The sequence below is a fragment of the Eptesicus fuscus genome, chromosome 15, assembly GCF_027574615.1.
Source record: "Eptesicus fuscus isolate TK198812 chromosome 15, DD_ASM_mEF_20220401, whole genome shotgun sequence".
NCBI classification, from domain to species: Eukaryota; Metazoa; Chordata; class Mammalia; order Chiroptera; family Vespertilionidae; genus Eptesicus; species Eptesicus fuscus.
In genome coordinates, this window is record NC_072487.1 from 4,032,771 (window position 1) to 4,047,872 (window position 15,102).

The 15,102-nt window shown below is 47.2% G+C and overlaps 1 pseudogene; it reads right to left on the bottom strand.

The window, feature by feature from the left end:
* Positions 1–12,326: 12,326 nt before the first annotated feature.
* Positions 12,327–12,470, bottom strand: LOC129151800 (U1 spliceosomal RNA; annotated as a pseudogene).
* Between the last annotated feature and the right edge of the window lie 2,632 nt (positions 12,471–15,102).

A 15,102-nucleotide genomic window follows, 5' to 3' on the forward strand; every position in this document is an offset into this window, starting at 1 on the left:
GAATCCGAGTTCCAGTCCAAAATTTCGGTATCCGTATGAAGAGACAAAGAACTGCAGCCTTTATAAACCTTGGAGAAAAGGAGCTTGGTGGGGTACCCCCTTGGGACACCCTTCCTGTGTGGGAGTCTGTACTGGTTTCCAATAAATTTCCACCCTTTTCATCTACCGCCTTTTGTCCATGGCTTCATTCTTCGAACCCATCTGGACAAGAACCCGGGGAAGAAATCACCCTAGCATCCTGCTCAGGAAAACAACCCGACTCACCTTGATGTCTAACCACCCTCACTGGGTTCAGCAAGCATACTATTGAGTCCCTCTAGCCAGAATTCCACCCCCCCCCCCAAATATCTCCTCTTTCTCAATGATTCTCCACCCATCATCCCCTCCCTGCTCCTTGGCTATCAACCACAGCCAACTTTGCTGCATTTGGCCTGGGGCCAGTCTCTTGCCCCTATTGTAAAGGTGGTCTTGAATAAAGTCTTCCTTACTGTTTGAGCAAGTGTCAGAATAATTTTCTTTAAGCTTGTTTTAGAAGGAAACAGAAGTCGCCTAGTGCTTGCTTCTTGTTTTCTTCGTCCAGTAACCAGACTACAGCCAGTGTGACTTTGGGGTGAGATCCAAACATATAGCTATTGAGGTAGCACTGATTCAGGCAGAAGCCCAAATAGTGTTCTGATTAGGAGGCAAAAAGCGAGGGGTATTATGAGGAAGGGAAGGGAACAATGACATCACTAGAAAGAAGGCATTTCTATTGGTGCAGATAACAGAACAGTAATGCTAATTCTAAAGAATGTTTTTAATCTTCAATCTGGTAGTCATAATGTCTACTTTCTTGTTAGCTTTGCAAGCAGTAATTTGGGATACAATGGTTTTTAGACCTAGTTCAAAGGCGATTTTGTCCAGATTTGAGGATAAAGACCTACAAGGCAGTTCTTCTGGGATGGCAGCTCTGACTCCATTTAAAAATGGCTTCGTTTGCATTTTTTTTACAGCTTATATGGTGAGAGTATGCTATCTCTACAGCTAAAAATAAATTGGGATTCTAGGGGGAAAAATCTTCTAGATATCAAATAAGATTTACAGAAAAAATTTACCCAAGAGTTAATATAATCCAACAGTTTACATTATGATTTTTAAAGCCTCTATATAAAACCCAGAATAGAAAATGTATAAAAGTTTAAATTAACATTTTAGATCATCTTCCTAGACTATGATTTCTTCTTGACCTGGAGCCCAACTGTCAAGGTTAATTAAGAGAAAGGGAAGTAGTGGTGTGGGAGGCAGGGGCAAATATAAATGCCACATCAGTTAAAAATTCAGCCCTAGCTGGTTGCTCAATGGTTAGAGCGTCGAAGGGGCAAGGGGTTCATTCTGGTCAATGACATGTGCCTCGGTTGCAGACTTGATCCCAGGCTCTAGTTGGGGTGCATGAGGGAGGTAACCAATTGATTGTGTCTCTCTCACATTGATGTTTCTCTCTCTCTCTGTCTCTTCCTCTTCCTTCCACTCTTTCTAAAAAATCAATGGAAAAAATATTTTCAGGTGAGGATTAACAACAACAAAAAATTCAACCAAACAAAATATACTCAAGCATCTGGATTTTCTTTTTTCTAGGTGACAGTGAACGTGCAGTTATTGGAGGGAAACATCAAGGTTATCCATTCTTCTCCCAGGTGTGCAGAGCTTGCTGGAGGAAACTACACGCTGCCCAGGACTAGTCGCGTTGGCCCTGCGTGGTTTGGAGAAGCAGAGTGGCAGTCCCCTGTGTGCGGGACGCTTGCATTTTAGAGGGTTGGGAGGTGTCTCCCTCTCTGAAGCAGGAAGAGGCAGATATTAAGTCAGGACAGAATCTGCTTGGCCACCTGTGGATGAAACAAAGGTCACATGCTGACCTGACCGGCTCAGGGCCGGCCTGCATGGTGGTTTTGCTAACCCAAAGACCTAAAGTAACTGCAAAGGATGGTCTGAAATTAAAACTTCAACTAAAAGCAGTTTATAGAGGGTAGTCATGTTCTAGACCAGTATCTTCCCGGATAAAGGTCAATCTTTACTTTAACTGAGCCTATTGGCTTTTTGTATCTAAGATAACATGCCTGTGAAAGGTCAGGGTAACTTGTAAATCCCTTTTCCAGACCCTTCAGGGCAAAACCAAATGTGCCTGGGACCTGGGACTGAGCATAAATTCCTTCACGGTTATTGTTACCAAGTTAAATGTTGACTGTTCACTATCCTGCACCCACCTGGGTAAAAGAAGTATGTGTGTATCATTTTACTTTTTTAAAAAAATATATTTTTATTGATTTCAGAGAGGAAGGGAGAGGGAGAGATAGAAACATCAATGATGAGAGAGAATCATTGATTGGTTGCCTCCTGCACACCCCCTACAGGGGATTGAGCCCACAATCGGGCATGGGCCCTTGACTGGAATCGAACCCAGGACCCTCCAATTGGCAAGCCGACGCTCTATCCACTGAGCCAAACCGGCTAGGACTATCATTTTATTTTATTATTTATTATTATTTTTTAAATATATTTTTATTGATTTTTTACAGAGAGGAAGGGAGAGGGATAGAGAGCTAGAAACATCGATGATAGAGAAACATCGACCAGCTGCCTCCTGCACACCCCCTACCGGGGATGTGCCCGCAACCAATGTACATGTCCTTGACCGGAATCGAACCTGGGACCCTTCAGTCCGCAAGCCGACGCTCTATCCACTGAGCCAAACCGGTTTCGGCTATTTTATTATTTTTTAAAAATATATTTTATTGCCGAAACCGGTTTGGCTTAGTGGATAGAGTGTCGGCCTGCGGACTGAAAGGTCCCAGATTCGATTCTGATCAAGGGCATGTACCTTGGTTGCAGGCACATCCCCAGTAGGAGGTGTGCAAGAGGCAGCTGATCAATGTTTCTCTCTCATCGATGTTTCTAACTCTATCCCTCTCTCTTCCTCTCTGAAAAAAATCAATAAAATATATTAAAAATATATATATATATTTATTGATTTTTTTTTAATTTCTTTATTGATTAAGGTGTCACATATTTGTCCTCATCCCCCCATTCCCATCCCCCCCCCTCCCCACGCATGCCCCAACCCCCTGTTGAACTTAACCGTTGGATAGGCTCATATGCATGCACACAAGTCCTTTGGTTGAACTCTCCCCCTCCCCCCACCCTCCCCTATCCTCCCCCTGAGGCCCGATAGTCCGATCGATGCCTCCTTGCTTCTGGTTCTGTTCTTGTTCCTCAGTCTATGTTGTTCATCATTTCCCCTAGATGAGCGAGATCATATGTCACTAGATATATACTTATGAAAACTGAATGTGAGACGAGCAATAATAGTTATGCTGACAGGCAGATGGATCAGTCTGTAGTGAGTTTCTTTCTGGACCAACAGTTCTTTTGAGACCCAATTTCAATGTCCACCAGTTCCTTATGTGTACATGTCAGCACTGACCCCTCAGCTCTGGATGGTGGACAAATGGTGGTAACGGAGGTCCGACTCCCTATGGTTTGGTCTCGGCCGGACCCAGGGGCACGGCTTCACCCGGACTAAGGGGCACGTGGCCTCACCCGGATCCAGGGACACACGGTCTCACCCGGACCCAGGGACGCCTGGCCTCCCCCAGACCCAGGGTTACGCGGCCCCACCCGGGCCTAGGTGGACGAGGCCCCACCCGGATCCAGGGACACATGGTCTCGCCCGGACCCAGGGGTGTGTGGCCTCTCCCAGGCCCAGGGGCATGTGGCCTCACCTGGACCTAGGTGCACGAGGCCTCCCCCGGATCCAGGGACACATGGTCTCACCCGGACCCAGGGGCGCTTGGCCTCTCCCAGACCCAGGGGCGCTTGGCCTCACCCGGGCACGGGACCCAGCGTCATCCGGGTCCAGGGGCACTTGGCCTCACCCGGACCCGGAATCCGGCCTCACTTGGACCCAGGGGCACGGGGCCCCACCCAGACCCAGGGACGCGAGGCCCCACCCATACCCGGAGGCGCGCGACCACTCCCGAGCCCAGAGGCGCGCAACCCCGCCCGCACCCGGGTCCCAGCGGGGCCCCGTCCTCCCGATCCCAATTCCCGCCGGTCAATCCCCCCCCAGCAACCCCCCCGGCCATCCTGCCAGAGCTCCAGGACGGCCGCCGCAGAACTCGTCGGGCGGCTGCTCGGCGAAGCTCCGGTGCGCCCAGTGTGTGGCGGCGGGCCGGTCCAGTGTCGCCGCGCCGGCCCCTGGGTCCGCAGCGGCGGCCGGTCGCCGAGCATGCGCACCCGTCCGCCCCCGGGGCACCGAGATTCCTGAAGGACTCGGAGGCCAGCAAGCGCGGAGTCCCCCACCCCACGTCTCACAGGGGCCCGTCTGTCCGTCCTCGGCAGCCAGTGGAGCCGCCCCCTCAGCCGGAGACCGCCGGGGGGACCGCGCCGAGCACGCTCCAGGTCGCCACTGTGTCGCCCAAGCTGCAGTTCCCAAAGTGTGGTCCTTGGGTCATCTGCATCAGCATCATCCCGCATACCCCTCTTTTATTCTAGCTGCAGAGCATCCACTCAGCCAGCCCTACGGTGGTCTTGGGTGGTGTCTGCTCCGTTCTCCCGTCGCAGCCTCAAAGTTGTTGTGGCAGGCAACATCCAGGCCTCCGCCCTATGCCTCCATCCCGGTCCTCCCTTGTATAGTTAAGTCTTGATTGTTGCTGGTGTCACCGGGAGGGCTCTCTTTGTCTATAAAGGAAGAGTTGCTGTGCAGGAGACACTCCTATGGGCCGGGTCTTGGTGCAGCAAGGCCTTGGCGCTCACTGAATCTGCCTGTTGGATGTGTCCCTTATGCGCGTGGTTGAAGTCTGGTGTCATCTCCCACAGACCACTAGATGCCCTCGTTTCTGGGTCCCCAATGGGGCGTAGATCAGCCACTGCCTTAGGCACTCAGCAGGGATTACAGCAAAAACTCTAGTTTCCTCCTCCTGTCTGAGTGGCCCTGGAGCAGTCCGACTAGAACAGCAGTTCATCTGGTCCGCTGCCAGAGGGCAGGCCACCCACATGCATAAGCCGTTGCTTGGAGCGTAGATGCGCCTGCAAGACTTGCGGGGTGGGTCTTCAAAATGTGCGGGGCGGGTCCCAGGGCGGGGCGGGTCTCAGGGCGGGTCGGGTCCCAGGGTGGGGCGGGGTCTCAGGGCGCCAACAGGCCATGGTGCGGCGAGCTGCAATGGGTGCGAGTCTGCTCCTTCTGCCTTCCAAGTTTCTAAGTCCCCTCGTTCCGCGCTCTAGCGCAGCAAACACTGATTGCTGGGCGCACCTCCGCAAGAGTCCCGCCTCTCCCCGCAGGCATCTGGGTCTCCCGCGGGTCCCCAGAAGCTGGATTTCAGGGTGATAGAGAGCTAATCTCCCCTAGGTTTGGAACAAAAGCCCCTTTCCCCCGCCACCAGCCCGACCCACGCGCCTCCGCACCTCGTCCCCTCCGATTTCGCTGGTTTCCTCTTCCCTCTTAGCTGTAAATCTGCCGTTCAGCCATCTCTCCTGTAGTTCTGGGCTGCAGACGCTCCGTCCTCCAGTCGCGCCCCTGAAACCGCTGCGCGCGGCGCAGTTCGCAGTTCCTTTGTTTAGCCCAGCCGTCCTGTTTAGCCCAGCCGTCCTCTTGATTCTCCTCCGTCAAAATGGCTAGAGGACTTGAATGTAAGATGAGAACTCCTAAGAATCCTCCAAATCGGTGTTGGCGGCGTCCGGGGCCCCGAGGATCTCAGTGCGCAGCTCGGCCAGGTCGGTGGCGCGGATTAGCCCCTCCTGCAGAAAGATGGTCTCTTCCTTCACCAAGAGCCGCTGCCCCGAGTCCGCGGCCGCCGCCACAGCAGCCCCCGCGGCGCCCACGAGTCCATGGCCCTGGCTGCGGTACTGACTGAGAGGAGCAGCTGCCCGGTCTGGGGAGACATGAGCAGCAGTCGCCACCCTCACCAGCCCATGTTTCAGTTGTATTTCCGAAACTGCCATGCGAGGCAACAGATCAGCCTTTCACCTCCGCCGCCATCTTTTTTCTCCTCCTCCGATGTTTCTTTCTATTATTGATTTTTTACAGAGAGAAAGAGAGAGGGATAGAGAGTTAGAAAAAATCAATAAAATATATTAAAAAATATATATTTTTTATTTGTTTTTTACAGAGAGGAAGAGAGAGGGATAGAGAGTTAGAAACATCGATGAGAGAGAAACATCAATAGCTGCCTCCTGCACACCTCCTACTGGGGATGTGCCCACAACCAAGGTACATGCCCTTGACCGGAATCGAACCTGGGACTCTTCAATCTGCAGGCCAACGCTCTATCCACTGAGCTAAACTAGTTAGGGCTAATCATCTTTTTTTAATGAGGATGGCTAGAATTCTTTCATCCCCTGTGCCCATGGAATAATGATCCCTGTTGGCGGCCAAGAATAAAGGCAACATTTCTCCTCTATGTTCCTGAAGGGCCCCGTCCTGGAGCAGATGGTGGGCGAGCACCTCTCTCCCTGAGAGCTGAGGGGCTGCAGAGGGCAGGGGCTTCTCACCTGCTCCCGGCACTGACGCCCACAAGTTGATTGGCTTCAGGTGGCTGACTTCCCAAGGGGCTGGAGCACGTGAATCTGCTGTGAGGGCTTTGTCTTCGGGCCTCATCTGCTGGGGCATCCCCCATGCACCTTCCCCCTAGGCTGGGCTGGTGGAAGGGGCCTTGGTTGCGGGGGCAGAGTTGTTAGTCCTCACCTCCTCCTGCGGGAGGCTCCTGTCTTCCTTTGTGAGGCCTTCAAGGCAGTGATGCCTTTGCTGGCTTGTGCTCAGTTTGATATAACGTCTAGTGATCAATAGAGGAGTCTATGCTTATCACCCAACCGGTATGTGTGAAGGGACTGCTCTGCCAAACTCTCTCACAGGTGCTGCTGGGGATGGGAAACAGTCATATGGTGCCACAGGGAAGCATCATCAGGGTTTGCATTTGGCTGCACATAACCCCAAATAAGAGGGGCTTGCCTCACCAGGGCTGAGAAAGGCAGAGAGGGGCTGGTCTCCTGCCTGCCTCCTCTCTGGTCCCAAGACGGCTGTGGGTCTGCAGCAGACACGTCCCCAGGAGCATTGCAGATGTCAAGCCCACAGCTTCCAATCACATCTCCTTTGCTACCACCACCTGCAAGGAGCACAGTGCCAAGTAGTGGGTATTCATTTTCCATAATACCTTGGTTTTAGTTTTCATATTGTAGTAAAATACGGGTAACATAAATTTGCCATCTTAACCACTTGTAAGTGTGCTGCTCAGTGGCATGAAGGACATTCATTCCATGTTCCATGTTCCTCTTGCAAAACTGAAACTTTCCCCATTGGACACCAACTCCCCATTTAGCTGGAACTATTTTATGGTGAAAATCTTCTGAAATCTCTCCAAGTCCGTTGGAGACTTCCTAGTGTATCTCCTGTCCCCGGTTACTTTTCTACCCCTGCCCAGCCATCGGCGAGGCAAGCGTTGTGCTGGGGAGCTAGGCTCATTTTTTCTGCACAGTGGCTCTGGATGTTGCAGGAGGGCTCAGTGGCCAATGGAACTTTGTACTGGAGTTTGGAGGAGGTCATGCCCCCAGGGATCTTTCCACAGCTCAGGGGATGGCCCTGGACCAGCAGACTCCACCTTAGGGTGTGTTGGCAAGGGGCCCAGGAGGAAGATGCCATTGCTCTAGGCTTGAGGTCTCAGAGAGGTGGGAGGTGCTGTTGGTCTTCTGTGCTGACCTGGAATGTTCTCATTCTGTTTAACGACTACATCATTTTCTGCAGTGTTGCGGTGCCACAGTTTATTTAAATTCCCCTTCTGATGGACATTTAGGGTTTTATTTCTTACTAGAGGCCCAGTGCATGAATTCATGCACCAGTGGGGTCTCTAGGCCTGGCCTGCAGGATTGGGCTGAAACCAGCTCTCCAACATCCCCTGAATGGTCCTGGATTGTGAGAGGGTGCAGGCCAGGCTGAGGGACCGAACCGGTGCAGGATCGGGGCTGGTGAGGGATGCAGGAGGTTGGCCAGCTGGGGAGGGACCACTGGAGGGCTCCAGGGAGTGTCCGGCCCATCTTGCCTAGTCCCTATCAGCTGGACCCCAGCAGCAAGCTAACATACCAGTCAGAGCATCTGTCCCCTGGTGGTCAGTGCTTGTCATAGCAACTGGTCAACCAGTCGACTATTTGCCCCCTGGTGGTCAGTGCACATCAGAGCGAGTGCTTGAGCGGCCTTAGCGTATCATTAGCATATTATGCTTTGATTCGTTGAAAGGTTGATCGGACGCTTAGCATATTAGACTTTTATTATATAGGATAGGATGATGAACAGTACTTCCCTAAACATCACAGACATGCATGAGTACTTGTCTAGGACAGCTTTTTAGAAATGTAATTCTATATAATGTATACATACACTTTAAATTTTGATAGATGCTTCCTCTTTCCACTTGCCAGGGAATTTTCTAGTTTATTACAAACCTGCCTCAAATTGAATTATGGTCAATTGAAAAGAATCATGTGTAAGTGGACCTGTGCAGTTCAAACCCTTATTGTACAAGGGTCAACTGTACTTTTATAATTTTACCTTCTTAAATTTGGGTTCTCAATACAAAAAAGTAAAGAATATGTAATTCTTAAACTAGAAAGACATAGTAGTTTCTTTGTATGGACAGTTGTCTCAAAACCATTTAAAACATTATCTATTCTTGCCAGTCAGAGAAAGATAAATAACACATGATCTCACTCATTTGTGGATTATAATGAACAACATAAACTGATGAACAAAAACAGATCCAGAGACAGAGAAGCATTGATCAGATCATCAAACCTCAGAGGGAAGATAGGGGAGGGTGGGGGTAAGAGGGAGAGATCAACCAAAGGACTTGTATGCATGCATATAAGCCTAACCAATGGACATGGGCACCAGGGGGGTGAGGGCATGAGGTCGGGGGGAGGAGGGAGGGGAGAGGGGGGAGGGAGGCAATGGGGCGATAAGGACACATATGTAATACCTTAATCAATAAAGAAAAAAAAATAAAGTAAAAAATAAAAACATGTGGCAAAAATAGTTGTTTTGGAAAAAAAAACATTATCCATTATTTTTCTACTTTTTTGAACTATGACCTTGGTCATGTGCTCAATTCTCACTGGTCAAGTTGCCTCCAGAAGTGCCAAAGCCACACTGTTTCATTTCAGAGCCACTAGTGTTTTATTTTATTTACTTATTTTTTTAAATTTCTTTATTGATTAAGCTATCACATATTTGTCCTCATCCCCCCATTCCCATCCCACACCCCTCCCCATGCATGCCCCCACCCCCCTGTTGTCCTTAACATATTAGGCTCATATGCCTGCACTCAAGTCCTTTGGTTGATCTCTCCCCTTTATCCCCACCCTCCCCTCCCCTCCCTCTGAGGCCTGACAGTCTGATGCATGCCTCCTTGTTTCTGGGTCTGTTCTTGTTCATCAGTCTATGTTGTTTACCATTTCCCCTAGATGAGTGAGATCATGTGTTACTAGAAATATACTTATAAGAACCGAAAATGAGACAAGCAATAATAGTTATGCTGAAAGGCAAATGAATCAGTCTGTAGTGAGTTTCTTTCTGGGCCAACAGTTCTTTTGAGACGCAATTTCAATGTCAAACAGTTCCTTATGGGTACATGTCAGCAATGATATTTCAGTTCTGGATGGTGGACAAATGGTGGTAATACAGGTCCAACCCTCTCTGGTTTGGTCCTGGGCAACCTGCAGTGACGCACAGCTGCTAACTGCTAGTATGGCAAGGCGAGAGCCACTAGTGTTTTACATGTGATAGGACAGTACATCTCATTATTCTGCTCCTTCATCATTTTCTATGCAGATTTTATTTCTCTTATCTGCAGAAGAACTTTGGATTAACTTTTCAAGTCCCATTAGGATTGGTCGAATTTACTGATTAAGTTTGGTTTCTAAGTTTTGGGGTATTATTTTGCATTACATTTTCTAATTCAATGTTTCTCATGTATAGAAAAGCTAGTGATTATTGTTTGTTGAAACCATATCTGCCCCGCTAATGAAACTCTCCTACTACTTTCACTAGTTTTCTCATTGATTATTTTGAATTTTGTGTGTAAGACAGTCATAATTTCATTATTTATACCTCCTTATTTTTTTGTCTTATCTTATTACATTGGCTAGGACCTCAACCACTATGTATTCTTTTAAAAATATATATATATTATTAATTTTTTACAGAGAGGAAGGGAGAGGGAGAGAGAGTTAGAAACATCGATGAGAGAGAGTTAGAAACATCGATGAGAGAGAAACATCAATCAGCTGTCTCCTGCACATCCCCTATTGGGGATGTGCCCACAACCAAGGTATATGCCCTTGACCAGAATCGAACCTGGGACCCTTGAGTCTGCAGGCCGATGCTCTATCCACTGGGCCAAACCGGTTAAGGCAACCACTATGTTTTCTTATTTTATTTGAAAATTCAAAATTATAGATTAAAGTAGAGAAATTTATTTTTACATCTTCAAAATAAAATTTGTAGTTTTAAGTTGTGAAATAGTCACTGCAAACAGCAAAAAGAACAAAGAAAGAAAAAAAATCACTAATGAAATTTACATATTCAAATATAAAACATCATGAAATTTCTCCTCAGTAGTTAAAGGCCTCTAACTCCTCCTGCTCCCCATCCCCACCCCGTGTCCAACATTCTAAATTCTGAATGGAAAAAAAAGAATCCATAGTATCCTAGGGGACAAAATATTTTGGTAAGGTAGAAAAATCAGTCAACATATTGGGATATGGGACATTTATCTTGTGTGATGCTACTACACAGCTGTACAAAGCAGTTGAATGTTGTGGTTTTGCAATTGCAAAGAGAACACCAATTTTAGATAGATGTGGACTAGAAAACGGCCACATGCTAAACCTGACACGCTCGGGGGCAGGAGTGGGGTTGGGGGTGAGCTGATTGGTGGTCCTTAGAAACTCAGAGACCTAAAGTAACCACATAGGTTGGTCTGAAATAAAACTTCCTAACAAAAAGCAACTCGTGGTGGGTAGTCATGTCCTAGGCTGGTATCTTCCCTGACAAAGGAATCTTTACCTTAACTGAGCCTGACTATTGTCTTTTTGCATCTATGATAACATACCTTTGGAATGTCAGAGTAATCCCCCTTTTCTTTCTTTCTTTCTTTCTTTCTTTCTTTCTTTCTTTCTTTCTTTCTTTCTTTCTTTCTCTCTCTCTCTCTCTCTCTCTCTCTCTCTCTCTCTCTCTCTCTCTCTCTCTCTTGGTATAGCAAAGGTGAAGATTTATTGAAGAATAAGTACAGACTCCCACGTGGGGAGGGGGAAAGAGTCCCACAGAACAGACTCCCACGTGGAGAGGGGGAAAGGATCCCCCCCTTTTTTTTAAATTCCCCTTTTCTGAACTCCTCAGGGCATAATCTCCTCCCAAAGCATGAGACCCTCCTTGTTATCGTGTTCCCCACATACCATCTCCATGAGCTGTAAATGTTAACTATCCTATACCCACCGGTGTAAAAGAAGCACGTGTCTATCACTTCACTTTTATCCAATCTCAGAGCTTTCCCTGCTTGGCTTTCTCCCGCCTCTCTAATCTATCACAATGGATTTTATGTAAACCCCTCATGTCTTCTCCTTTGATTCTGATGTGTAAAATAAGTGGTGAAACTGCCATTTTCTCAATCCCTTTAGATTTTGCTTCTCAACAAGTGCTTTCAGTTTGGCTCAGATAAATTCATAAAAAGTTTCTACAAGTTTGGATGTTTATATATATATATATATATATATATATATATATATACATATATATATATACATATATATGGATATATACATACATATATATATACACATATATATGGATATATACATACATATATATACACACACACACACACATATATATATATATATATATATATATATATATATATATATAAAATTGATTTTTTACAGAGAGAAAGGGAGAGAGATAGTTAGAAACATCGATGAAAGAGAAACATTGATCAGCTGCCTCCTGCACGCCCCCCACTGGGGATGTGCCCTTGACCGGAACTGAACCTAGGACCTTACACTCTGCAGGCTGACGCTCTATCCACTGAGCCAAACCGATTTCGGCCAGGTTTGGATGTTTCTTACGTCAACATGGAACGTAGCTGACTATGGTTCTATTTCAGAATAGTGGAACCGTGAGATCTGCCAGATTGCTTATGGCGAGGATGAAACTCAATCAGTGTCTTGTTCCCAGGCCTAGGAACAAAGTCCCTGTGCCTGGAAATGGCATTGGTAATTCTTTTTTTATTTTTATTTTTTATTTTTTATTTTACCCCCACTACCACAAATTATGCAGTCGAGTTTCCCACATTTGGGGAAATCGCAGGGGTCAGCACATCCGGAGTGCAATGGATAAGCCTCGCCCTGGGAAAACCACCTTCGTGATCATGGTATCTCCCCTGCCAGGTAAGTATGGCATTGGTAATTCTTGAGTGACAATTTGGAATCACAGTTTCTCATTTTAGTCCATAACTTCTCAGCTGGCTTCATATCTGAGCTGCCTTCACCTGGAATATTCTTTTGTTCCTCTTTACCTTGTTAACTGAGCTGCTGGTTGCTTATCTAGGACAGCAGATGACGACATCTTGACACAACTTAGCTTATTCTTACATCACAAAACTTACTTCTAAAAATACTTTTTTGGGCGAGAGGAGAAAATGGTGGCTGAATAGGCAGACCTGTCAGGCACCTCATCCCAAGGGCCAGACTAGAAATACAACTAAATTGGAGGGAATTCACCTGGAATTACAACTGAGGTCCAACTGAGGAGGTGACTTAGAACCAGGAAGAATAGGGGACACTTGGAGACCAGTAGGAAGAGCAAGATCCTGAGAGGGGGGTTGCCCAGAGCACACACCCAAGCCCAAGGTGGTGGCGACCTACCAGCTGCACCTCCAGACCTGTGGCAGCACCATCCGCAGCGCCCGTACCATCCCAGCAGCTACGAAAGGCAGCAAGGCTGTGGGCAGCAGTGGAGTCTAGACTCAGCAGCCCAGAGCCAGTGGGTGGAGAGCTGTGGTGTCAATTGCCTTTTTAAAAAAATCTCTAAACCTAGAGCACAGGAGTTTTCATTTGCAACTGCATATCCGAGGCATTGGTGCGGGAGGGAGGCATGGATTTGAGGTGCCTGAGGACAGGCGGGTGTGGTGAGCCGGTCAGGGAGACTTGGAAGAGCAGTAGCCAGGAGTCCTGCATTGGGTTGTTTATGTGCTTCCAAACCTAAATGGCCATTTTCCCTGGGACGAGCTACCTGGGGGAAAACCCCACCCTAGGTGATACAGCCTGCCACACCCTGCATTTTGAGCTTTACTGAGGAAACAAAGGCAGAGGCCAAGCTTACGGGTAGAACAGTCTCAAGGAGCCCACAGTGACCGAAGTGGAGGAGGGCCACCCGCCTCACTATTCTAGGAAACAGACTGACAGAAACTCCAGGGACCCCGCTGACCCCATTGGTCTCCATAGGACCCAGCCAAGAGCAGGGTAATATTTTGGGCCACTCCTGGAGGAGGAGCTCTGGGACAGGAAGAAACACCCATCTCATTCTCTGAAAGGGAAACAAAACCCAACTCCACTAAAGCCCTGTCAGAAACAGACTCTTGAGTGATTAAGATTGACAGCTGGCAGATAAGCAAAAAAGGCAGATTGGCCCCTCCTTCTTGAAGCCAAGGCCTGTGGAGACAGACACAAGCAGTGGACCGGTAGGCTGCTTGGAGCTTCAGGCAGGTGCTAAAAGACAAAAGACAGGGCCTGACAGTGGTTAGCACCTACGTACCTCACAGGAAGCCCAGGATTGGCAGAGAGAAGAGAAGAGTGGGGTCCTACGCCTGGTCCCACGGGGCATTAAAATTCAACTGAAGCCAAAACCAGTTTGGCTCAGTGGATAGAGCGTCAGCCTGTGGACTGAAGGGTCCCAGGTTCGATTCCGGTCAAGGGCATGTACCTTGGTTGCGGGCACATCCCCAGTGGGGGGTGTGCAGGAGGCAGCTGATCGATGTTTCTAGCTCTCTATCCCTTTCCCTTCCTCTCTGTAAAAAATCAATAAAATATTTAAAAAAACAAACAAAAAAACACACACAAAAAATTCAACTGAAGCAAATGACATTTCACTTCATTTTTATATATTTTATTTTATTTTATTTTTTACACCTTTTTATTCCTCTCTTCTCTTTTCTTCCTCCTGTTTTTCTTCTCTTTTCTCCTTGTTAAGTTTTCTCTTTTCTTTCTTCCCCCCCTTTTTAATAATTGATCTTTCTTATCTGTCTGCTTTGTTGAGTTGTTATTATTCTACTCTCTGTTGTTTTGTTCATATATCTAATCCACTCTTCCCTGCTCCTACTCAATTTCCCTTTTCTTTTTTTTTACTACAGAATTATTTTTTCCCCTCTCTTCTCATTTTCTTTTCTTCTTCTCCTAAATGATTAACTTGTTTCATTTCCTAAATTCAGGATTATCTGCTCTGTCCTCTTGAATTTTTTTTCATTCTTGTCTTCTTTATTCTAAACCGTGGTCCTTACCCTATTCCTTTAATTCTGTAATGTTATTTTCTTTATTTAAGCTCTGCATCTACAGATTATGACACCCCCCCCTCCTTTTTGGGTATTTTTTTGTTTATGCTTTTTGGTTTATTTGTTTGTTTTCTTGTGTTTTCTCCCCATATTTTTACTCTATTTTCTTTTCTATCATCCTTGCTCACTTTTCTGTTTCCTAATTCTCTTTTTGCTGGTGGTCACTTTTGTTGGGGTTATAAGGGTTTTGTGTACGTTCGTGTTCTGTTCCTTCTGTGTTGTGTCTTGTCTTGTTGTATTTTGTGCTATTTGGCCAGCACCTCCACAACAGCTGGTATGATGTGACAGGGAGCGAGCCACATAATCAGACACCCTGAGAGGAGACTCCATCCACGAATCGGACAATAACATTCAAGACCCAACTACATCAGGAGAACCCAAATATCTCAAGTAGGGAGCCTCTCTAGAACACTCAGCCCAGGACACCTGGGAGACAGCACCACTGGTCCCACAAAACATCTACTACATAAGACCAACCCTA